This window comes from Molossus molossus, unplaced genomic scaffold, assembly GCF_014108415.1.
Source record: "Molossus molossus isolate mMolMol1 unplaced genomic scaffold, mMolMol1.p scaffold_m16_p_19, whole genome shotgun sequence".
NCBI classification, from domain to species: Eukaryota; Metazoa; Chordata; class Mammalia; order Chiroptera; family Molossidae; genus Molossus; species Molossus molossus.
Window position 1 is genome coordinate 20651505 of NW_023425354.1, and position 25737 is coordinate 20677241.

Sequence of the window (25737 nt, forward strand, 5' to 3'; positions counted from 1 at the left end):
AGGGAGCTACTGAGCACTTGAAATGTGACCAGTGTGACTGAGGAACTGAATTTTAAATCATACTTAATGTTCATTTAATTTAAATAGGCACATATAGCTCACCAGCTACCTAGTGGACAGCACAGTGCTAGAGGGTGTTCCCAGAAGACCTGGAGGAAACACACGAGCTGAGGAATGCTGAGACGGCCAGCACCTACCTTGCTGGGCAATGTCTGGTCCTGCCACTGAGGGTGGGGAACGATGGCAAGCTGGGCCACTCACCCTCAGCAGCATGGCTGGGGGCCCAGGAATCAGAGCGCTGGAGCCATGCCTCAGGTGTGTTGGTCTCAACCTAACCCTGGTGTTCACAGGGTTGTTACCTTCATACTTGGGGTGTGTGGGTGAGCTGTGATTCATGTTGGCACCCTAAAGATTCCAAATTAGCTCACAGTGGGGCTGAGAGGTCCTGCCCAGGGCTGTCCCCCACACCCTCCATTGTGATGACCCCACAGAGCAGCCAGGTCAGTCACCTCCGGGTTCTGGACCACAGAACACTTCATGGCCTGCTCTCCAAGAGACTGGAGGCTTCCCCCAACAATGCCTGATGGGCGGGTCTACTCAATAAAGCCTTCTCCAGCCAAAATGGAAACCCAGAGCTGGTACCAGGAGCTCCAAGTAAGTAGAGTCAGAAGTGAATAACCCCATCTCGGGATATAGTCTCCAATTAAGAGCTCTTCCTCCTCCAGTTCCATTAAAAATTAAACTCCCAGTTTGGAAAAGTTGGTAAGAGAGGAAACCACACAAGTGTGCACTGCCTAGCCTTCCTCCTCTGCTGACCACTCATGGCTGGTCCAGTCTCATTAGGCTTCAAATGATAAAGGAAAAAATATCAGTGCCTCCTACAAAGGTCTTCCCATTGCTTCATTGGGGGGTAGGGATGTGGTTTAAAATTTTTTAACCACCATGGTGATAAAGCAAAGTGCCAGCAAAGTGTTCCCGGGTACACGGAGTTCCTGCCCACAGCCACAGAGCACTACACAAGACTGCCCAAAAGGTATGAAGTTGTGATCGGACAACAAGCTTACCTATAAAAGCTAATCAAGGACACGTGGCCTCAAAAGGAATCAGAAAAGATGCTGGTGTGAGGCAAAGACCCTCCACAGCACCATCTCAGGGACAAAGCAGAGAGGCAGACACTGAGTTTCCAAAAGGCAAACAATACTATAACCAACTCAAAAATCACATAAAGGCATAAAGTAATTTCTATTCTCCAAATACGTATTGGTACTAAGCACAATGGGACACAGAAATGAATCACACAAACACACCACCCTCAAGGCACTTGCAAGTCCTTTTGGGGTAAAAATCACCAGTGACTTCTCCTCTAGTGGGCCTATTACTGCCACCCTCTGTCACTGACCTACTGACAAGTTTGGTCCAGGAGTCACACGTGTACTGGACGGGGTGAGGAACAACCATGAACCAGGCCGCCAGTTTCTCCAGATTAGGATGATCTAATGTCCTGGGGTGGGAGATGAGAAGACAGCAGCCCAAATACCAGCACTGTGGGCGCCAAGGGAGGTTGGGTTGCCCCATTCAATATGCAGACTTTCATTCAATACCCATTTCACCACTACCTGGTGCCCAAATCCACATCCCTTCAAATGTAAACTACTTCATGAATCCAGGCCAGATCTGTTGGCATGCTAGAAGGGGTCTGAGGGCCTAGCTGTCTTTGCCAACTTTCTACCAATCCTCCTGTCTCTGGTCACACCCCAACCCATGCCTTCAAAGGGGCCTGTCCCTGTGCAAGAACCAGCCTGCTCCTTGTTGGCTGCCCACCCTTGCACACTTTTTCAGCAAGCTACAGAAGATAGCCTCCATAAAAACAAGGGAGTAAATCAGAAGTGTGTGTGGGGGGGGAGTCAACAATCCAGGAAGCAACACAAGAGAAGGGGAGAAGGAATTCCCAGGATGAAGAGAAGCAGAGCCAGGGGCCGGTGCCTCTGAGGAGCAACATGGATGGAACGCTAGTACCTGGTGTGTTTTTTTTTTTCCTCACCCGAGGACATTTTTCCATTTTTTGTTCAGGTAGAGTGGGAGGGAGAGAGAGGAACAGAGAGAGAGAGAGAAACATCGATGTGAAAGGGACACATCGAGTGGCTGCCACCCGCACAACCGACCAGGGCCGGGGACAAACTGTACGCGCCCTTAGCGGGAACCGAACCCGGGTCTCTCAGGACCGCAGGCCGACGCTCTAACCGCTGAGCCAAACCGGCCAGGGCGTACCTGGTGTGTTTAAGCAAATGAGAGGAGCTTGACAGCAATGGACAAGGCCCAGAGGAGAGTCAGAGAACTGAGGGAGATGCAGAAAATGAAGCTCAACGAAGAAAGTAAATATGAAAAATAAGGAATTTTGCAGCCATCAGCAGTATTTATAGCATAACAATGCATATACTACCTCTATCTGAGGATGGGGGGAAAGCGTAGGAATTAACAAGTCCTTATCTTCCAGGGTCGACGAGCAAATCAGAGCATATAAAAGGGAAGGCAGGAAGGAGTGCGTTATGTAGAAATACAGAGGTAGGGAAGACAGCTGGAGGAGCGAAAGGAAGAGAACGACAGGAAGGGGGCACTCATCCAGCGGTGGTCCTTGCCAACCTGTGCACAGTCGAAGCCAAAACTCCCTACAAGCAACACTTTCATAGCAAATGAGTATGTCCTTAAGTATTAAGTAGCAATGGATGCTCTATTACCACATAGCTTTATGTTTTTTAACCATTATAATATGTATGTCATCTCATCTATGTACAAATTTATAATGCTTTATCTTCCCATAACAATTGATGCTAATTTTGCTTCAGAGACACCCCCTCCCCCAGTGCCCTGGTGACAACAGTAATAATCACAAAGGGAACATGCTTATTGAAAGACCCTTCAGAGCAAAGCATCTGGCTCCCACCCCGCTGAGGTCTAGCCAGCATCAGGTAACAAGACCCCTTCGGCCTAGTCATTTCACAAAGATCCGAATACCCACTGTGAGCCAGGTTCTGCTGGAGATGCAAGAGCCCTCAAGAAGAGAAGGTGGAGGGAGGAGTAGGCAGGGAATCACATTTTAAACTACAAGATACTACAGAGGTGCAGCAATCAAATGTAATAAACCTGCATCCTCTCAGCCACTTCTGAGAACTGAGCCCTCGGCATCCCTTGTGTGAGATGAATTACCTATACTCCTGGGTACCTAGAATGGTACTAGTTGGGAGAGCTGGGAACAGTCACTCATTCATCTTCTGTGTTCCACGGTTTAGAAGAGGAACCCAGGTGGAGGAGAGGAGCTTTCGACAGAACACAAACAGTGAGGGGCAGCCATGCCAAGATCTGGAGGACAGGAAAGGAAGAGGGGGAGAAAGTTCCAGGCAGGGAGAACACGTGCCAAAGCCCTAAAGCAGGAACAAGCTTGGCTGACTCAAGAGGCAGCAAGAACGAGGTGATGAGGTCGGAGGGCTGCTGCCAGAGAAACTGCTCCCCACCTCACTGGGCAGATGCAGGGCTGAAGATCAAGAACCCAGAGGTACAGGTTCACCAGACTTCCTCCAGAGAGGGAAACCAACCTGCCCCAATAGCCAAAGGGCTATAGTTTCTAGACTAATAACCAGAGGCTGATTCTGAATCTATTCCAAAAACAGAGTGTGTCAGTGGCTGGTAGTGTGGCAGGTGCATAGTAGGAGTAAAAAGGCCCACTCTTTACTTTGAGTTCTCAGCAAATGTGTTTATACCAAGCCCTGGGGTCACACCACTTATTAGCCTTGGTGGTCGGGGGGAGCAGTAGATGGAGAAGGGGACAGACACACACACACTCAGCCCGCCCCACGTAAGCCCTTGGCACTTCTTTGAAATATACTTTGCAAAAACAACCTCACTCTCCAGCCAACATAAACCATAGGCAACAGAGGGCCTTATATGGCTTGAAGCTTTCTTAATCAGAAACAGATAGATGGGCTGGAGTTGGCAACTCCAAGTTAGAGAAAAGGAGGAGCCCAAAAAGGGGGGCGGGGGGAGAAAGAATGGCAGTGTGGAACAGAACTCATTCGTCAAACTCCTTTTTCATCTCTCTTCGGCCCTCTTCTTACTGGCTCCCTGTGAGCATTCCTCCTGAGGGACACGGCTTTGCCTCCGCTCATGTTCTTACTTTGGTTTAAGCCAGAGTACACCAGTACTCAAGCTGCCAGCAGGTCCATAGTTTTACAGGGTTCTTAGTGTCCATTTGGTGGCCTGCCCTTAGGTTGGGTGACTTCCCTTGAAAATGAGATTATGTGATTTCCTAAGAAATTGGCTGCTGAAGCAGCAAGGAGTGTCATTCCCCTGGACAGCAGTCCTCAGTCCCCTGGCTCACTGGGCTGCCTCGGTCACATGCCTGCCTGGCCCAGGAGGCTGGGTTGGGCCCCTGCCACAGATCCAGAATAGAAAAAGCAGCCCCAGAGACCTCTTAAGCAGCTATCTCTTCCCTCCACCAACACCCTGCGATAGTTTCTAGGATGGCTTTATTCTCCTTCCTCCCCTGGTTAGAAAGCAGCAGCGGCTTTGGCCTCAGGACCTGCTCTGTACGCGGAAGCCACATGCACTTGGCGCTCCTGCAGGATATCAGCTGCCAAAAACAGCACGGCAGCACATGCTGGGCCAGGTGGGCCTCACCAGTCAAAGGACAGAGCAAGGAGGTTTTTCTCAGCACAGCCTTTTCTCACTAGAGACTGAGCTCCAGGCATGTCAGAGTGCAGGCCTCCTTGCTAGGCAGCTCAGGACAAGTGCCTCCTGCTCCTTTCTCTTTGGAGGGACAGGAAGGAGGGGCAAGATTTACAGAAAACTGAGCTGGCCTTCAGATCTGCTGTCCTGGGCCAAGGTTGGAGGAGAAGGGGGTGGGGAGTGGCAATGCAGTATGGGGCTGAGGGCTGGGCTTAAACAAATCCTGTTGCCTCCTCCAACAGGGACCAAGCTACTGCCAGGCAACAGCCTGTTGAGGGCCAGGGGATGGTCTCGTGGCCTCCATGTGAGGTCTGACAGGCCACATTATTATTAGCCAGAGAATGAGTGACTTCAAGGTTGTCTTCTCAACCAGGCGACTGAGCTCAACCCAAGTCTTCAGAGCGGTTTTACAGGCCTTTGGGCACAGCTACAGCCTACAAGGCTTGCTTAGTCACAGTCATTATTTGTGCAGCTCAAATGCACTGGATGATTGCATAATTCTGATGATAAAATTTGGCGTTTGAAAGACAAGAGCATTAAAAAGTAGGATCCTGAACTTCAGTGTCCTGTCAAATGAAAAAGTCCTGCAAAATGGGATACAAATATCTCCATCACAGGGCTGAAATGACTCAAAACACCTAACAGTCTGACTCAGCTTAAGGGACAAATGATTTTAATCTTTTTTTCAATCCTCACCTGAGAATATTTTTGCATTTATCTTCAGATAGAGTGAGAGGAAGGGAGGGAGGGAGAGAGAGAAAAACATCAATATGAGAGAGACACATCGATTGGTTGCCTCCCTCACAACCCTGACCAGGGCCAGGGACTGAACCGCAACCCAGGTATGTGCCCTTAAACCAGAATCAAACCTGCAACTCTTTGGTCTGTGGACCGACGCTCTAACCACTGAGCCAAAACAGCTAGAGCAATGATTTTAATCTTTTAAAAACCCAGTTTCACCCTGACTGGTTTGGCTCAGTGGTTAGAGTGTCAACCCACAAACCCAAGGGTCGTGGGTTTGATTCCTGGTCAAGGGCACATGCCTGGGTTGCAGGCTCAATCCCTGGGCCAGTTGGGTCGTGCCAGAGGCAATCAATTGATCTCTCTCTCTCTCTCTCTCTCTCTCTCTCTCTCTCTCTCTCTCTCTCTCTCTTCCACTCTATCTAAAAGTCAATGGGAAAATATCCTGAGGATATTTTCATTTTTTGGATGAGGATGGAGGGTTAATGGGGCAGTAAATAAGAAACAGCCTGTAGCCCTGGCTGGTTTGGCTCAGTGGTTGGAGCATCCGCCTGCAGTCCGGAGAGACCCGGGTTCGGTTCCCGCTAAGGGCATGTACCTCGGTCGCAGCTTGTCCCCGGCCCTGGTTGGTCGTGCGGGTGGCAGCCACTCGATGTATCTCTTTCACATAGATGTTTCCCTCTCTCTCTCTCTACCTCTCTCCCCCTCCCACTCTATCTATACAAAAAATGGAAAAATGTCCTCGGGTGAGGATAAAAAATAAAAAAAAAAATTAAAGAAACAGCCTGTAAGCATGGAGCTAGAGACACAGAACCCTGATCTAGGTCCAAAGCCAGCCCAGCCCTGCATTCTGGGATCAGCATACCTTCCTCAGGGCCTTGGTCTCCTCATACACAAAGTAGAAATACCTAACCTCACAAGGCTAAGAAAGAATAAAAAGGGAACAGTTGAGGGAAAAAACCTCCTAAGATGCCAAGTATACAGAAAGTGCTCAATAAATGTCTGTTATGCATCTTACTCTGTCTGGCTCCAAGAAAAGAGTCTCTCATATTATATGCCAAAGGTCAGTCTAGCAGGGTTCAAACTAAGCATGCCCAGGACTAGAGGAGGGGGCATCTGGAAATAAAGCATACCCACTCCCCAGAGCTAGCCCCACATCAACACTGCAGTGTCCCTACTGAGTACAACTCTCCCCACGGCCTTCTGTGAAAACACGCCTCCTAACACTGAGATGGACTGGAGGGGCGAAATGAAAATGACACTTGTCTGTAAGGTGTCTGCAAACTGTTTAGCAAAGGGCCCACACACTGGGATCCTGCAGGAAGTATTCAGGTGGGTGAAAAACAAACAGGTCAGCTGACATCTGAAGATCAAGGACACTGAGCACAGGCCTTGGAGAACCAGCAAGGACCTTTAATGATAATAAACAGGCTTGCAAACCAAAATGGCTTTCCAAGGACTTAGCGTCTGGCTCTTCGCTTCATGCTTCCATTCCCAGACCCCTCGCTACGCTCCTCAAACTGTTTCATAATTGATCACTGCCCTCTAAACTAGCAGATCACAACTTGCTTCTTAACGTGCCATGGAGAGGGCTGATAAATAATTTGTCACCAAAGCTGTTTGGTTTGTGGACTACGAAAGATGATGCCCACGGCGGTTAGAGCATCAGCCCCGCGGGCCAGAGAGTCCTGGGTTCGGTTCCCGCTAAGGGCACGTACCTCGGTTGCAGTTTGTCCCCAGTCCCGATTGGGGCTGTGAGGGTGGCAACCAGTCGATGTGGTTCTATCACGTCAATGTTTCTCTCTCTCTCTTCCTCCCTCTCTCTCTCCTGCTTTATGTGAAGATAAATGCAAAAATGTCCTCGGGTGAGGATTAAAAAAAAAAAAAGAAAGAAAGATGAAGCCCCAACGTGATGCTTTAGCTGTTCGAGTTGGGCAAAGAACTAAGATCAGCACTGTCCAACAGAACCTTCTGGGATGATGAAAATGTTCTGGACCTGCACTGTCCAGTACTGCAGCCACTGGCCAAATGTGAGGCTACTAAACACTTGAAATGTGATTAATGTCACCAAGAAACTCACTTTAAAATGTTATTCTTAATGTTTAAATTTAACTAACCACATGACTAGTTGCTACCGTACAGGACAAGACAGCTCTAGACCCTCTCCCCTAAGGATCAGTTTAAACGAGAACAGAGTGTAAAATATAAAAATATTTAACACAGTGGCACCTTAAAGCTAAGAAAACTTGCAATGGACCTAAAACAGTGGATTGGGTTTTCTTGCGTTTTTGACTTGTACTATCCACTGAACCATGCATCCTAGCCCAAAACCAGTAGTCCCCACACACAACCCTGCCGGCCACTCCACCCTACCAGCAGCCCCCAGGCACTTTAGACTAATAGGGCTCTGTGGAACATAATCTGAACGCCTTGGATGTTGACCAAACCTTTTACCAGCTGACCTGAGACCCCAGCGGGCCAACAAACCTGCCTAGAACCACATCCAGGTTTCACCCCTGAAAGCTGTACCAAGACCTCATCCCCCAATCCAGGGCTCTTGCCAGCTAAACCCAGTGGTGAAATAAGACTTATCAGCCTGCAGCACTGTATACCTTTAATTCCAGGACTCACTTGGGGACCCGCTTTGTTCCTAAGTACATGGGCCTCAATGACACTTGGTTAAGTGAAGGCAGCCAGCCAGTATTACCAGATGGGGACAGAATGTTTATTATTGACTATTGCAAACTATCAAACCGAGTTGTAGAAATGTCAAAAACAAGGACCTGGACAGAACAAAGACCATTTAGTAGGAGGACAAGGAAGTTAAGGAATGGGACAACTTGAAAGCTACTTATTACTAAAAGCCAGACCTTGGAATGCTGAATGGTAAACACACTCCTTCACTCCAACAATCTGTTTAGACAGCAACAGAAAGATTAGGAGAAAAGCCATGGATTTGACTATGCCTTGGTTCTTCTCACAAAATCCCTCTAGAGGACCTAGTTTAAATGCAAACCCACACCTGTCAGTTTCTCTACCCCTCAATTTGTATTTCTATTGGCCACTGAAACAACCCTGAACAACGCCCAGAGCTCCACTCTCCTCAATTGTATTCAGAGGAGTGAAGATTAAAGGATTAAAGAGGTGCTTGCTCACAACTCACCTAGCACAGTAACTATCAAGGAATTTTAGTTCCCACATCCCCAACTATGACTTCTCCAGCCACATTGTCATACTCAAAACGCTGTCACTGATCATGTTTCCCACCACCCAGGTTTAAAATTAGGTACCAGAGCCAGGCTGGTGTGGCTGGTGTGTCTCAGTGGTTTGAGCATCATCCCAGGAACTGAGAGGTCCTGGTTCAATTCCCGGTCAGGGCACTTGCCCAGCTGTGGGCTTGATACCCAGTGGGAAGCGTGCAGGAGGCAGCCAATTGATATTTCTCTCTCGCATCAATGTTTCTCCCTTCCTCTCTCTTTAAAAAAAAAAAATAATAATAAAAACATTTTTTTTTTTTTTAATTAGGTGCCCTGGCTGGTTTGGCTCAACGGTTAGAACATCAATCTGTGGACCAAAGAGTCACAGGTTCGATTCTGGTTAAGGGCACGTAGCTTGGTTGCAGTTTGGTGCCCGGCCCTGGTCGGGGTCCATGAGGGAAAGCAACCAATCGATGTGTGATGTGTCTCTTTCACATAGATGTTTTTCTCTCTCCCTCCCTCCCACTCTATCTGAAGATAAATGGAAAAATATCCTCGGGTGAGGATTTAAAAAAATAAAAATTAGGTACCAGGGCCTGCAGGTTTGCTCAGTGGAGTGCCACATATGATGGGTAGTTAATGTTAAATAATAATAAACTGAAACCTGAGGGACACATGACACCAGAAAGGGATGAGGAAGAAACAGAAATTGCCCTCGAAAGCAAAGATTAGGATTAAAATACATCTCACATAGATTAGCAACTCAAGCAGTATGACACGATTTAAATGGGACAAGAGGTCCACAGGATTCGGCACCTCCCCACAGCAGAGTATTTCTCAGAATGGCAAGCTGAAAAAATTAACTTGTGCACAAAACTATCGACTTCCCACAATAGCCCAACAGACCAAGCTGCAGAGAACCCTCTCATTCTAGACTCACAGGGAAGATTAGGAAGGAGTGGCCTGGGGACAATGGACTGGAAGGCACCAGCTCACCAGGCACAGGGGGTGCCCACTCCTCAAAACCCTGAAATGAGCACTCGACAAGTCGTATTTGTTGCAGGCTAGAGCCAGGAGGCTGGCTGGTGGTGTGGGGAAACCAATTTCTTTTCCTTTTCCTTCCAACTAAGTTTACAGGCCAGAAGCTGAGGGAGGGTACTTGTAATAAAATTCAAATTACTAAGAGATTCAAGAGAAAATGTCAGTCTCGGAAATTCTTTAGGAGAGAATAAAAACAAGGCTTGAGCACCCATCATGCACAGTGCCAGGTCTCGCAAACATCATTTCAACTTGTCTTTAGGATGAGGAGAGGGAACACTGTGAAGCCTAAAACTAGTCTTCACGCACAAATGATGGTTAGGACACAGGCTCAAAACCCACCAATAACTTTGGTTACCAGGTCGAGAAAAACAAATTGCTTTAAAATATTGATGCTCAGCAACCTTACACTGGAGACACATCCACTTGGCACGTGAGCAGGCCACTTACAGACACCTTCACTGTCACCCAGCAGTGGCCACGTGTAAATATATTTCCAAGATACGGCTGGGAGGAGCAACTGATAGTCACAAGGCTCCAGCAAGACACAAATCCATTAGACTAGTCTCCTTTACAGGCTTGGATGGGATCAATTAACTACCTGCAGATTGTAGGCCCATCATCTAAGAATACTCATGACAATAGAGCCTATTTAATCCAGGTCAACAATGAAGCTTCAGTGATTTGCATACCTGTAGAATCCAGAGGACCTCCTCTGGCCTCAGTGACTGCTTCTGATAATATACACAGGAATCACTACCCAAAACCCATAAAACTAGTTAAGAGGTGAAAGAGGGAAGAGTCAACATAAGTCAAAAAGCTCCTAAAACATAACTTCATATGCTTCCAGTGCTCAGAAATCTTAAATAAGCAGGTGAACCACGTGCATGCCAAGAACAGAGGAATCTGATATATATCTATACCATGCATGCTGCCCTTCTATTCATTTCAAAGATGCTCTGTACCTTTAAGAGCAAAGAGGATGGGTGGTGCTTACTAAAAGTCCAAGTTTTGCTTTCTAAATAGTTAAAAAAAAACAAAAAACTAATTTGGTAAGAAGTTAGTTACCAGTGCACGCTAAGCTTACTGTTTGCCAGAATTAATAGCTTATTGTGAACAGTGTTCCTTCATCAGTAATTGGGACAAAGGGAGGGAGGGGGCAGTAATAGCAAACCAATGAACAGATATGATCATACCAGGTGTCCAGCAGTCCAGATTTCCCTGCAGGAGATACATTTAAACACCAAGTAGCCCGAACTTCAGTAGGGGAAAGACAGCTAGCTTAATCTAATTGCTCCGCCCATGCACTCTACCCGGCTTGAGAGGCCTCCACTCACACCTGGAATGAAGTGCACCGGGTTTGTGTTAGCGGCAGCGGAGGGGCAGGAAAGCGCCGGCCAACCCCGGCATCACCGCTGGAGGGGAAAATCGCGAAAGACCCAGGGCTTACACGCAGTCCCGGGTCGGTTCTGCACCGCTCACCACCAACAGCTCCTTTCTTCCCTAAGCCTCCCTTGGAGGGGAAATGGGAGGAACCGCACCCTAGGGCACAAAAGAGTTCAACTGGATAAAGGCCGCGCCAAGGAATACAAGACGAAGGTCTCTGCAAGCATTTTGAGACACGGATCCGCGAAAGTCGCTCGGTCCCTCCAGACCGCCAGCAGAAGGTTGCGGGGTGCCAGCCGAGGGCGACACGTGACCTACGCGCCCTGGGGCAAGAAGTCAGCGGGCACATCAGGCAGGGCCGGACGGCCTTCACCCCTCCGGTCACCCTTAGGGGTTCAAATGCTAATCCTCTAGAAAGACACCAAGCCTTAGACCTCAGGACCCTAACTCGGTTCTAACGGTCCCTCTGCCCAAAACTGGGATCAAATCACAACCGGTCACCTAGCCCATCCATCCCATTCGGCAAACCGAGCCCCTTCCCAGCGTTCGCTACACTGAACTCCCAGGGCCTGGGCTAACCTGCTCAGGTTTGCCACCGTCGGGCCTAGGCAGGGAGCAACCCAGGAGCCAAAGGGGCCCTGAAGTTGGGTGAGGTTCCAAAAGTGACCATACAACTCCAACCCCACAGGAGGGAAAAAGGGGTGCCCGCGGGCCTCGGGGCACCTCCTCGCCCTCGAGCACCTGGCCCTGCCCACCGCCCGCTCGGCCGCCGCCTCTCCCGGCTCAGGCTGGGTGCACACGACCTTTGAAAAGTAAACGCGTGTGAGTTGGGCGACCTTGGGTGGGACGCGCTCCCGTCTGTTTCACAGGAGGGTGTGCGCGCTCCAGGAAAGTTAAGCCGCAGAGGGGTGGCCCGGGCGTCGCGTCTTCACCCCCCGCCCCCGAGGATGGTGACGCGCGTGGGGGGCACCGCGTGGGTGCAGAGCGCCGCTCCATCCACGCACTCGCGATCTGTCAGTAGGAGCCGACGGGCAGACAACCCAGACTGGGAAGATGAGGGGGCGCGCAGGCGACGGAAAGGAAAGGAGGGCCTGCTTGACAGCAGGCGGCGGGCCGGAGCCTCTCCGTCCGCTCTCGGCGCCCGGAGCCTCCGGCAAGCAAGACACCTGGAACGCGCATCGCACTCCGCACCTGCACCCTAGGCTCCCCATCACCACGACGGCGTCTCCCTCCAGCCCAGGCAGGTGATCCTCGGGCTAGCCGGCCCCAACTTACCAGCTCCTCGGCGACCGTCGGGATCCAGTCCTCGCCCGCCGCCGCCCCCCGACCCGCCTCAGCCCCCGAGGTCCAGCCCCACAGACTGCGCTCGGGCCGCTCCCCCACGTGCTCGCCCAGGCCGTTGGAACACAGAGACATTAAATACTGAGGACGCGCAGCGACGTGCCCGCGGCACAACGCAAGGCCCCGCCTCCCGCCCTCATGCCCCCGCTCTCGCCCAGCTCACCTGCGCGTGCGCGCCGCGGGCCGCTCCCGCCTGCGCCTCTCCCAGCTGCGCCAGAGGGGGCGCGGTCTGGAGCGCTCCGCCAGCATTCCGCTGCCGCCATCCGCAGCCGGGCTTTGCTCGAGCTCTCGCGAGATAGTCTGTAACCTCGGCGGGCTTTGGGATATGGGCCGGGCTGGAACCTAGCGAACCCGTAGGGCTTCGAAGCTCTGCTCAGCGAGCCCAGCGCGGGTTCCCCTGCCTCACCTCTAGGCCGTCTGGAGGGGTCAGTTTGACCATTTATTTGCCTGCCTCGGCACCTAGAGCCCCCTGGAAAAGGCGGAGGAACCGGTGAGAAGCTGGGCTCTCCAGGCTTTCCTGTAACCATCACTACCTTGTAATGCATAACCCGTAATGCATAATGCAACTACCTTGTAATTGCTCAATTACATAATGGGAGTACCTGGTACCACTCAAATGCAACTGTCTTGCCCATTTCACAACTTGATAATCGAAGTGAAACAAACATTTTCCTCTAAATGGGTTTGGGTTTTGGAATATTTCCTGCCAAGAGAGTCCCCGTGAGTCACTAACTCCTCCAGGAAATCTTGGGAAAATAAATTGCCCGACAAGTCGACAGGGCGGGGTTCTGCTGGCCAGGCCTGCTCTCAGTCTTAAGATATAGGGACTTTAAGTGAAAATTTATCGAGCAAAATATAGAAAAGAGATCATACTAAGAACTAATCATTACTTGCAAAAAATACTTAATCTTCACTAGTGATTAAATGCAAATTTAAATGACAATGAGATACCATTTATCTATTGATAAGTTTTAAGTATAAATTCATATAGGTGTGCGTGCGTGTGTGTGTGTGTGTGTGTGTGTGTATCTCCCAATTGCTGGGTGTAATTAGAGCCATGAAGAAAACAAATAGGAAACTGAAATAGAAATATATGAAGAGACCTATTTTAGGTCCTGTGGTTTGAAATGGCCTTAGGTGAAATTTAAACCTACTGGATGAGAAGGAGCTGGCCTTGCAAATTGTACATGGGAATAAGGGTTGGGAAGTGTTTTCAGCGGAGGCAACAGCACAGACAAAAGCAGGAAACAACTTAACGGGAAAATGACAGATCAGGGTGGACGGAATATAGTCAGGTGGGGAGAATGCTCAGAAAGGGGCTTGGAGAGGTAGAGGGAGAAGGATATTGGGGGGATGGCAAGGGAACTGGGCCATCTTATAAACCATTTATTCTATAACCCATCATAATAAAACTTGGATTTTATTCTATTCTGCTCAGCCCCAAAGCCAGGCATGCTTCTAACTCAGGGCCTTTGCACTTGCCGTTCCCTCGAACTGGAATATTCTGCGGAGTTCACTCCCTCACTTCTTCCAAGTCCTTTGCTCAAAGGTCACCTACTCAGTCTCAGTGAAATCTTCCCTAGATTCCCTATTTAAAATTGGGACCACATACACACACTTTCCTGTCCTTCAGCCTTTTATTTTTTTTCTTCATAGAACTTAGCCCTATTTACATACTATATACCTCATTTATTTCATGACAGGAGGCATTCTTGAGGGCATGGCACATAGAGGGCACTCAGTAAAAATATGTGTAGTGAGTAAATGGGAAGCCATTCAAGAAGGTTTAGTAAAGAGTTGCACAATATAATTTGTTTTTAAAAAGGATCTATAGCTGCTGTGGAAAGAAGGAGCTGGAGAAAGACCAGCATGGAAGCAGGGAGACCCGTGGAGAGGCCGCTGCAGTAGTCCAGGTGAGAAACGATGCTGACCTGAGCTGGGAGTCATGGCAATGGTATGAAGACACTGCTTTGGACTCAAAACACATTTTGGAAATAGTAACAAGACTCGCTCGTGTTATTGGCGGGTAAGGAAAAGGGAACAATGAACGATGCTTCCTCTGTCTTGAGTTACTGTGTGAAATGGGGTGCCATTTATTGAGATGGGAGAGACAGTGGCATTTTGGACCCATTAAGTTTGTACTGTTTTGTGACATCTAAGTGCAAATAGCAGTGAAGTTGGATATGCAAGAATGGACCTCAGAGGAGTGGTCTGGGTGGGAAATATAAGTATGTATTGAAAATCATGTAAAAAATGGATATTTTCAAGAAAGACAATGCCCTGATGGTGATGGGGGTAAGAAATGTCTATAAGAAGAAACTGAGAAAATGATGTGTGAGTGGGTGAGGGTAAAGTCCTAGAAGTGTTGGTAAGAAAAAATGGGGAGAGGGAAAGTGTAGAAGATGGAGGGAAACAAGGAATATGGTTATGAGAAGGAGGGATGGAAAACAGAACAAATGAGACCAATATGTCAGTCATATTCTATGAGTGGGGACATGGGCAAAGCCTACCAGGATAAAAGGACTGGGGGCGGAGGTGTGGAATAACTGGAGTACTGGGGAAAGTACAAGACACAAATCAAAGGGGAAAAGGTGAGAACATAGAGTTAACTGTATTCACAGCAAGGGATCAACCCAGCAGCTGTAGCTGAGGAGGTGGCCACAAGGTCAGGGCAGTTCGGAGGTCACAGGGTGGCCCTAGTATAAGATTAGAAGGTGGAGGAATAAGAAGGGAGGTGAGGGTGGAAGATAATCCTAAGAGCTTAGCTTTGAAGAAAATAAGATTACATCATTAGACTTTCACTTTAACATCAGCTAAAAATGGGTAGAGGTCTTCTTAAGGCAGGGATTTTGACCTAGGATGCTATAAAACAGCTTCAAGGACATCCATGAGTCCCCCCAAATTCCTCGTATGGTTTTATAAGTATGGCGCTTTTCTGTGGAAATGGTTACGGAGAGCTTCTATGTGATTCTCCAACTGTGACTTTAAAAAAAGGAAGAGAGATCAGAGAAATGTGACAGAAGAAGAGGTCAGAGACAGTCGGAGCATGAAAAGAGCTCAGCCCACCTTTGCTGGCTTGAAGGTGGTGGGGGCCTGGGACCTGGGAAAAAAAAAGAATAAAAACCTGGTAAGTGGAGCAACACAAGCTGTAACACTGTATCTAAAGAAGGAATCTGTCAGTCAGAAGGAGGAGGTGAAAATAAAGCACACAAAAGAGAAGTAGGCAGTGCTCATGTAAGAGGGAAAGTACCCAATTCTATCTAATCAAGAAGCTGTCCTCTCTGACGAGTGGAAATAGATCAGAACCCCGACAGTATTATTCCTTTAAATCCTGTAACACAAGCCCCTCATTCTGACTCTTTACCCACCAAGCAACTTTCTGATAATTCTCTCCAAGGAAAGAAGCTGTGATTGAACCTGTGGAAGGCACCGGTCCACCTGACAGGTGGATATTTATCATTGTAAATTATGTAAGTGGCCCTCCTGTTTTCTGAAGCTTGAACATCTTGTGAATGTTTTTGGTTTGAGTGAGCTTTCAGTTCTGGGACTCGAACGTGATGAAATATCTGAACTTGTCATGAAACTGAGGGAGGGCTTGCTACAGGACCATGGGGAAATTTCATTAAAACATCACCTTGGGCCCAGCCAGTGTTGCTCAGTGGTTTAGCATCAATCTGTGCACCAAGAGGTGGCTGGTTTGATTCCCAGTCAGGGCACGTGCCTGGGTTGCAGCCTTCATCCCCAGTAGGGGGTGTGCAGGAGGCAGCCAGTCGATGTTGATGCTTCTCTCTCTGTCTCCAAAAATCAATTAAAAAAACATCATTATAGGAAGCTCCTTTTAAAAGTCAGCCAGTTATCTTCTCTTGGCAGCCCCTTCAACTTCAGGGGCACGTACTTGAGAAACATCCTCCCTTTCCCATTGGAACCTTCTACAGAAGAACTTTTTTTTTAGTGCTAACAAATATAAACTGTCTTTACTCCTTCTGCTTAACTGAATAAACAAGTGAAACTAAACCTGTCTCTCTCCCCCCCACTCCGTGATCCCTTCAACTGAAGAGCATTTGGTTATGCCCCAGGACCATGCATGTCTGAGGGAAGAGTAAATGATCTGCTCCTAGAGAAGTCAATGGAAAGAGTTAGGGAATAACAACACTGTCAGCTAATACATGCCTCGCACTGTGCAAAGTACTTTATTCTAATTCTTCATCAACCTCAAAAACCACTGTATTCCCGTTTTATAGCGCTTAGTCACACAGCAGTAGAGGCAAGGTTTTAACCTGAGAAATCTGATGTGGAGCCCATGTATTAATCAACTCGCCGTACTGCTGCTGGTGGCAGACCTAGATATCCAGGAAGCAATTTTATATAGGAAATGTGTGCTATAGATTGAATTATGTCTCCCCCGAAAAGGATGTGTTGAAGTCCTAACCCCCAGTACCTGAGAATGTGACCTTATTTAAACACAGGGTTGTTGCAACTGTAATTAGGGAAGCTGAAGTCACGCTCGAGAAGATTGGCCCCCTAATGCAATATGACTGGTGTTCTCATAAGAAGATGGCCATGTGAATACAGGGACACGCGGAGAACACCCCGGGATGACCAAGGATGGCTTTATACATCTATAAGCCAAGGAACACCAAAGATTGCCAGCAAACCACCAGAGGCAAGGAAGAATTCCCCTAAGATCTCAGAGGGAGCATGGCCTCCTGACACCTTGATTTTGGACTTCTTCCCTCCATAAATGTGAGACAATAAATTTCTGTCATTTGAGCCACCCAGTTTGTGTTAATTTGTTACAGCAACCCTAAGAAACGGATACAGTGCCCTTCTCTCTTGAACCTATAGATGCCAGATGGTAAAAGGAAATGTAAAGTCATTCAGCAGGTGATCAAAGGGGGCTGTCCCCTACCCCCACTCTGGACCCAAGATGTCATGGCTTCACCAGGCAGAGGCCCCATCCAAGTGGCTAGGATGAAGGGCCTCAAATAGGCACTACCCAGGCTGGCACCATCACCACTGCACACCACCACATACTTCTTGGGAATTGCCCAGCTATATACTGTACTTAAGATCTTACTTCTGGTTCTGCTCAGTGTGTGCTGGTAGGGGTCTGGCTGGCCATTTCCCAGAGCCCCCTCCACGCTTCCCAGCCTCTTCCAACGGCAGTTCAGTTTGAAAGTTGAACCTAAGAAACTCTGCAAAATACTTCAGGCAGAGTGAGTGAAGTTCTATCCAAAACCGATTTAGATCTTCCAACTATAGCCAAGCTCATGGATGTAGAGAAACAATTAAATAATCAGAGATTGTTACCTGCCTCATTTTATCCCGTGGGAGGTATCTCCTGGCCCAACTGTTGGGATCTTCCCAGGAGGCCACTTGACCATGCTGGGAGCCTGTCTATGGATGTTTGAATTGCTTGGACTCGGTAAGAAGACTGCAGTGAGCCCTCTCTGGCAGGGTTTATAATTGGTTGTGCAGTGTTTATTTTGTTAGTTTGCATACCTTTCTGTGCACCATTGCAGGTGGGATGGTCTGAAACAGCAAGATTCAGAAGTCTCAGATAACTGCAGGGAGACAGGAACGTCCCTGGGGGTGAGACATTTAGCAAAGTGATCCATCTCTAGGAGTGATGGAGCAGATCACATAGCAATATAGGGGCCCAGTCACTGCACCCACATTTTCCGTTTTCCCCAACTTCCACACACACCCTGCCATCTCTCTGGAACCGTCTTCTTGCTCTATCTATTCTAAAACATGGCAACTTTCTAGTAATCTCTTTCATCTGTATGATGAGGCACTTAAGTTTTCCATAGACTACCATTGTTCCATCCAGGACTGCCACCAGCCCACACAGTGGCATTGTGCAAATTAGGCAACAGGTGTCCCTTCTCACAGACAGACGGAGCTCTGTGCCAGGCCTCGTGGTGAGCAGAGTGCAATAGCACAGTCTGGATTTCAGTCCCTACTTGGCCTTGGGCTGGATGCCCTTGAAGAGGACATGACCTGCACAACCCTCCATGACATTCCTGCATTTGGGAGTTTGTCCTAACAGGGCTGGTCCTATCATAACACAGTCAGCTAACCAGACCTCTGGGGGTTCTGTGCACCATGCTGCATTGGCCTCATTCATTTAATTGCTGCCAAAGCCTAAAGTATTGCCTTGCTCAGCACAGGTACTTAAAAAACACTTGGAACCTCAAGTAACTTTACCTAGGCTCGCAGTTTCCCAGTCTGTAAAATGAAGATAGTAATGGGACCTATTCATGGGGTTGTGAAGATTAAATGAGATAATCCATATACAATAACTTTGCACCGTGCTGAGCTTAAGAAATAAAAACTATTTCAGGTGCTTTTATCAATTAATCGAGAGCAAGTCAAGATTCATTCAACAAATATGTATTAGCAACTATTTTGTGCCAGGCCTTGTTTAAGGGGCTGTGGTTACCAAGGCGAATACCCCCAATCTTGTAGGGAGGGCAGACATGAACATAGGTAAAGGCCATGGGCAGTGGGGTCAGCACTGTGACAGAGGTGAGTACAGAGATGGGATGAGAAGTGGTAAATGTCAGTGAGTTTCATTCTGCTTGTGTTAGGGTTAGGGAAGCTTGAGTGTAACACCAATACTCTCTCTGCATTTGACATTCACCAAAATAAAATGTATTGCTTCAGTGATATATTGTTGCATAAGAAAACACTGCACCCTGAAAATGGCTTAAAGCAATCACTGTTTATTAGCTTGTCAGGATGTTTGGTTCCAGCTCCATATATTGTTGTCTGGGCAATTTGACCAAGGTTGGAGGATCCAAGATGATGTCACTCACATGTCTAGTGCCTCAGCTTCAATTGTGGGAACAGTTGGGCTGGCCAGGCATTTATTTCTCCTTGTGACCTCTCCAGCAAGGAAGCTGAACCTCTCTACATAGGCCCAGATGGAGGCTGCATAACTCAGGCTGCATTCTATTGGTCAGAGAAGTCACCAGGTCAGCCCAGAGTCAAAGGAAGCAGGCTCCACTTCTAGAGGGGAGTAGAGGCAGAGGGTTGTACACATGTTTAACCTACCCCATCTTTATATCATATTCCATTTTACAGCCAATTTATGACTTAGAAGGTATCTAATTGGTGAGATTCTGTGGCTGTCAGAAATCAATGGTGTGCAACGCAATGTCGGGTGGCAGTGATCAAACACAGTGCTCACACCCTCATTTCGGTACTGACTTGCTGGGTGACCCTCAGGCCAGTTATTCAACCTCTCTCCCCACGCGTTCCTCATCTATATAATGAAGGGCAGTAAGAGCTAACTTGCCAGGGTTATTTTGAGAATTAGAGAGAAAGCAAGGACCGTGCTGGCTCATGGTGGGTGAAATAGTTGAGCAGTGCCATAACACTGTTATTGATATCGGGTTTCTCGCCTTTCTTCTTAAGACTGGGTGAACTTTGCCCTGGCCTGTTTGGCTCAGTGTTGGAGCGTCAGCCTGCGGACCAGGGCGTCCCGGGTTCAGTTCCCGCTAGGGGCACGTACCAAAAAAAAAAAAAAAAAAAAAAGACTGGGTGAATTTCTCCCACCTGTCATGGGAGCACCCAAAAGGCCTCTAGTACTGCCTGCCCCTCCCCGAAAGCCTCAGCAGTTATAGCATGGAGTTGGGGCATGGCTTGGCGAATTTGTTCAAGCTTTTGGAAAACAATTTAGTAATTATTAACGAGAGTCATAAAAAAAAAAACCGTTCATATCCTTTGACCCAGATTTCCAGAAATAAAAACCAGGTTTTCAGAAAATTATCCCAATGGAATGGATTCAAAAGAAAAGTAAAATCCATCCATGCACATCAGATTCTTCATTGCCATTTTCTCTAGAACAACTAAAAATAGCAAAACAGCTTAAATGTCCAGTTGTATGGAAATGGTTAGATAAATTATGATACAAATAAATACTTGCTGGAGTATTATGCAGACACATCAGATCGAACCTGCAACTCAGGCACACTCCCTTGACCAGGAATTGAACCTGCGACCCTTTGGTGTGCAGGCTGGCGCTCTAACCACTGAACCACACTAACCAGGGCAAAAATATTCTCTCTTATTTTAAATCAGAATCAGGAGAAATATTTAGACAAGGCCATATGGGGAAAAATTGCTTTATTAAAAACAAAAGACCAACCCTGGCCGATTTGGCTCAGCAGTTAGAGTGTCAGCCTGTGGTCCAGAGAGACCCGGGTTCGGTTCCCGCTAAGGGCACGTACCTTGGTTGCAGTTTGTCCCCGACCCTGGTTGGGTCGTGTGGGTGGCAACCACTCGATGTGTCCCTTTCACGTCGATGTTTCTCTCTCTCCCTCCCACTCTATCTGAACAAAATATCGAAAAAATGTCCTCGGGTGAGGATTAAAAAACAAAAAAAACAAAAGGCCACAAACCCCTGCAACCTATATAATTTTATTAACCAATGGCACCCCAATAAACTCAGTTTAAACAGAAAAAGAAAAAAGAAAAGCCACGTAATACGTGCCAGAGAATAAGTTGCAGAGCTTTTCCGAATGCAAGCGCTTAAGCTTCTCCCTGGAGATTCTCATTCCGCGGGTCCCAGATAGGGCTCAGTTATTCCTACTTTTTCAGAGCTCCACAAAGGATTTTAATGTACACCAGGGTGAGGCCCACTGAGACAGACACTCATTATCCTTTCAAATGATCCAATAAATACTCCACCAGATCAGAAATAGCAATACAAGGAAAACTTACATAATCAGAATGTTTCCCACCCCCCAGTAAAATATGTTCCTACTGGTAGGCCTCTTCCATTGCCATGTATTCAGTTGTACTCTGGGAAATTTGTAGCCAGTGTACATAATCCAGAACACGGAACGGACGGCTTTCAATAAATGTGTGGTTCTGGGCAGTGTAAGGAAAAAAACATGGCATGAGAGCTGATGGGCTGGGGTTTAATGGGAAGAATAATAGAAGCAGAACAAAAATCTCATCTCCATATCAGTCAAAAGATATTGACAGGATTTCAAGGACGATCTCCCACTGTGACCAGCTGTGGCCCTTTCCTGAGGATAGAAGTAGTGGGTAGTCTCATGAGATTTAATATGCATATTTTTCTTTCTTTTATAATGCTGACATTAATTGTAGAAAGTTAACATTAAAGGCTGAAGACTAGAAACAGAAAAGTCAAATAGAGCCTTGTTTTGCCCAGCTTAGCTTCCACAGAATATAGTAAAAGAGACAGCAGATTCTTTGGGAAAATCCTAGAGTTGACCAGTTTTCACAATGAGTATGTTTCCTGAGACCGTCATGTCCCAAAGTGTGCTCTTTGTAAAAAGTAGTTCCTCAGGAGGCTGGAAAGTATTGCTTGAAAAAAGGTTCCATGATGTCAAATCACTATATTGTACACCTGAAAGTAATATAATTAATGTACTATTGTATACCAACTAAACTTAAATAAAAGTAAATAAACTGTTTAAAAAAGGGTTCCATGATGAGATAAGTTTGGAATGCAGGATTTAACCAAGTTAGAGAGGTTTCTTTGCAAGACTTCTCAGAGCCTTTGTGAATCTCTAAGAAAAGAATATAGTATGAAATATGAAAACCTACCTTCTCTTGCTCAATAGAACACACGTCACAAAACACTTCCATACACCATATTATTTCTAGTAAGAGCTAAATAAATGTTAATTGTTAAAATAGATAACATTAATGCAGGGTATTATGGTCCATTACTTAATTTGGATTTTTCACCTAAGGACAATTAATTTTTGTGTGAAAATTAGCAGGTAATGTATAGAGAATTAAAGCACCTCTCCAAACAAACCCTTAGAACTAATGAGCATGTTCACTGAAGTTTCTGAACATAAGATTTTTGAAAAAAATCGCTTTTCTACATACCACTAACAAACAACTACAAAATACCACTTAGAACCAAAATCTTCACTCTACCTAGAAATAAGGCTAATAAAATATGATTAATACTTCTATGGAGAAAACCTAAAGATTTTATTGAGATACATAAAAGAGTTCCTAAACAAATGGAGAGAGTATATACCGTGTTTGTAGCTGGGGAGACTCAGTGTGGTAAAGATGTAATAGTCTTGCTCGGCCGGTGTGGCTCAGTGGTTGAGCATCAACCTGCACACCAAGAGGTCACAGGTTCAATTCCCCATCCGGGCATATGCCCAGGTTGTGGGCCAGATCCCCAGTCAGGGGACATGCAGGAGGCAGCAGTCGATGTTCTCTCTCATCGATGTTTCTATCTCCCTTCCTCTCTCTCTAAAATCAATAAAGAAAAAAAAATAAATTTTTAAAAAGTTGTAATAGTCTCCATCTTCCTCTGCTTCCTAATTAAAGACTTGCGTTTCTCTTCTTACCTTTTCATTCTTGTTTCTTGTAATGTTTCTTGTACTGTCTTGTAAGGTATTAGCTCTTTCATTATCAGAATATCTCCTGCTGTGTTATCAAGCCTTTAGAGCAGTTCCCAACCTGTGGGTCGCAACCCCTTTGGGGGTCGAACGACCTTTTCACAGGGGTCGCCTAAGACCATGGGAAAACACATATTTCTGATGGCAATTCATAGCAGTAGCAAAATCACAGTTATGAAGTAGCAGCGAAAATAATTTTATGGTTGGGGGTCACCACAACACAAGGAGCTGTATTAAAGGGTCGCGGCGTCAGGAAGGTTGAGGACCACTGCTCTAGAGACATGTTTTAGGGCTCCATCTAAAGATGCCCCATATCTTGGTGGTTGTTTGTAAGGTTTCCAGTATAGAGCAGAAGGGTCTTAAAGCACATTAGTATAATATCAGCTTCTGTGCGCTGCCTATGTAATTTATTTCTGTCTTCCAACACTAGCTATATCTTGGATGCCTTAACTAGAAGGGGCTTTTCTTGTGCTCAGATTGCCCAATTTAATTGATTAAATGGGGAGCAATAGATGTAAACGAAGGTAGCTTCCTGGCTCACAACAATACTCCCGGTGGCCACATTGGTGCTACATCTCCTGTGATAATAGACTCAACCCCAAGTCACAGAGGTGGGCAAGTCATCCAGGATGGGTCACTTGTAATGCCTCATTCCTCTGGCCTATAATTGGACCAGGTGGTAGACACATGCCCCAGGCTGGGCTGATTAATCTTTCCTCATGGAGGAAAGAATAAAGCTAACAGGAAAAGAACAGAAGAGATAAGAGGCTGATAGTTTTTGAACCCCTGGCTCCAGTCACCCTTGCACTTCCATGGGTTGAAGAGATGAGCCAATAAAGGTCCCATGTTTTGCTTAATTTAGCTCAGTATGGCTTTCTGTCTCTTGCACCCAAAGAAACTTCACAATAAGTAAGCAGGTGGAAGCTTCCATCTTCAATTCCCCAAGTGTCTACACAGGCTATTAGTAATCCAGGGAATCAGAAATACTACACACTATGGGACAAGGAATTTATTCTAGGCAGGGGAACGGACACAGTGGTGGGAGGAGCTGGGGAAGGAAGGACCAGGAGGAAAGCTGGGGATCAGAGAAGAGGTCACCGTTTGGTCATTCTGAGAAGCTAGGCACATCCAGTGCTGAAATGGGATGGCAAAGGCAAGGCTCATGGGAGGTCAGTGGGAAGCTGTGCCTCTAGGTAGCTGCTGCCTTTGGGGATTAATTACTGTCAAGCATTTGGCAGTGCGTCGGGGGGACCATTGTCAGTCAACAGGGTCAGCAGTTGATAAGAAGGGATGGATCAGGAGCAGAGAAGAAGGTGGACAAGCTGGAACCCGTGGGCACCTCTCCATCTATCTGTAGTGGCTTCTGACCACTACAACTGACAGAAGGTAATGCATATCCACCTGAGAAACCTCATGCAAATTCCTCCTTCCACCAGCTCCTAACTGGAGCCATACAGAGAAGGGGATTCTGGGAAATGTAGATCCCACCTTATTGAAATTGATGCAGTACAAATTGCCCCAACCTTTGAGAACTTCACACATTGAGAACTTCACATAGACGTTCTCCAATAAAGAAGGGGAATCGGATGCTATAGCACATGACTTAACCAGGGGTTCTGCAACAATCCGACCCTGAGCCTCCAGCCACTCTTCATATTGGACAATTTTTCTCACAACCCAGGTACCTAGCTCTGCAGCCCTCATCTCTATACCTGAGAGCCCTTGCTCCTCCTCCCACATCTGTAGGCTCTGCCCTGAAACAATTTTTAGGACCAATTCAAACTTTAGAAAAGGAAGATTAGGGATGTTTAGTCTGCTGCTCTGAGGCACAGCACAGTTAAGTTTGCTCGGAAATCAGCTTTGACTTCTTGCCCCTGTTCTAGCTTCTGTTGGCTGACCTCTGCCTTGTTCCTGGAGCCAAAAATGCCCTTTTGATTATCTGCTGAGCATTTCATCCAGGCCTCCTGGGACTGAGTCCCTGCCTGGCTTTGGCCTTCCGCACGTCCCACCCAAGTCCTGCTGCTGAACTACAGCTGGGAGTAACAGCTGCTACCTGCAAACAGGCATCGCCAACATCAGCTCCTACAAGTTTGATTTCCAATTGCAGCAAACCCACGACAGGCTTGAGCAATCCTCTTCCAAGCCGTTTTGAACCTTTACATTGTTTGTCCAGGTGACTGTTCTCCAGAACCAAGGGGCACATCACATATTCACCTCCTTTTCCGATTTCACTGAAATCGAGCTCTCCCTTGATGGCCAGTGTTTGTGTCATATGCAGCTGCTTACAGTTCTCTTTTTGTCAGATCCCAGCACAGCTGAGCTCGACATTCGATGATAATTACTTTTCTGAGTGAATTTCTCTTCTGCTTAAGACCTGCATCAGCAGCCGACTTTCTTTTACAAAGGAAAAAAACAAAAACAGAAACAAAAAAACAAACAAAAAAACCACACTGATTATTGTTATTTTGTAATCACCTAAAAAAAGGTTTCCATGCCCACCTATGAGCAAAGAACCACAGTCACGGTGAGACAGAATACCGGCCATTCACTCAGCGAGTTCCCACACTCCCAGGGGTTTAAGATGTTTGTCCTGGCAAAATGACAAGTGACTGACTGCATGTCATGGATCTTTGGGGTCACTCAGAAGTATTTTAAGTGGTGATCATGGCACTAACAATGCCACGGGCGATCATTTACTTCCTGCTCTGTTGCTACCCTCTAGCCACCTTTTGACACATCAGATGACCCTCCTGCCTCCTATTTTACTAAACAATGCTTATCATCTTTGCCTTGCTCCGCAGGTTCCATGTGCTGCCTGCCAAACTGGACAGCCTCCCAGCACCCACACCGGTGGGCTGCCTTTCCAGGGCATACTCTGGGTGGGTGTGTCAAGTTCCAGGTCTCCACCC

At 47.1% G+C, this 25737-nt stretch overlaps 1 protein-coding gene across 1 annotated transcript in view; it reads right to left on the reverse strand.

Moving 5' to 3' along the window:
- The window catches only part of AKAP1 (A-kinase anchoring protein 1), a 33182-nt gene extending 20788 nt beyond the window's left edge, over nt 1–12394 (reverse strand). Inside the window, exon 1 of the mRNA XM_036269942.1 lies at nt 12357–12394. The gene's annotated coding sequence lies outside the window, so the exon portion shown is untranslated. The remainder of the gene's footprint in view (nt 1–12356) is intronic.
- Between the last annotated feature and the right edge of the window lie 13343 nt (nt 12395–25737).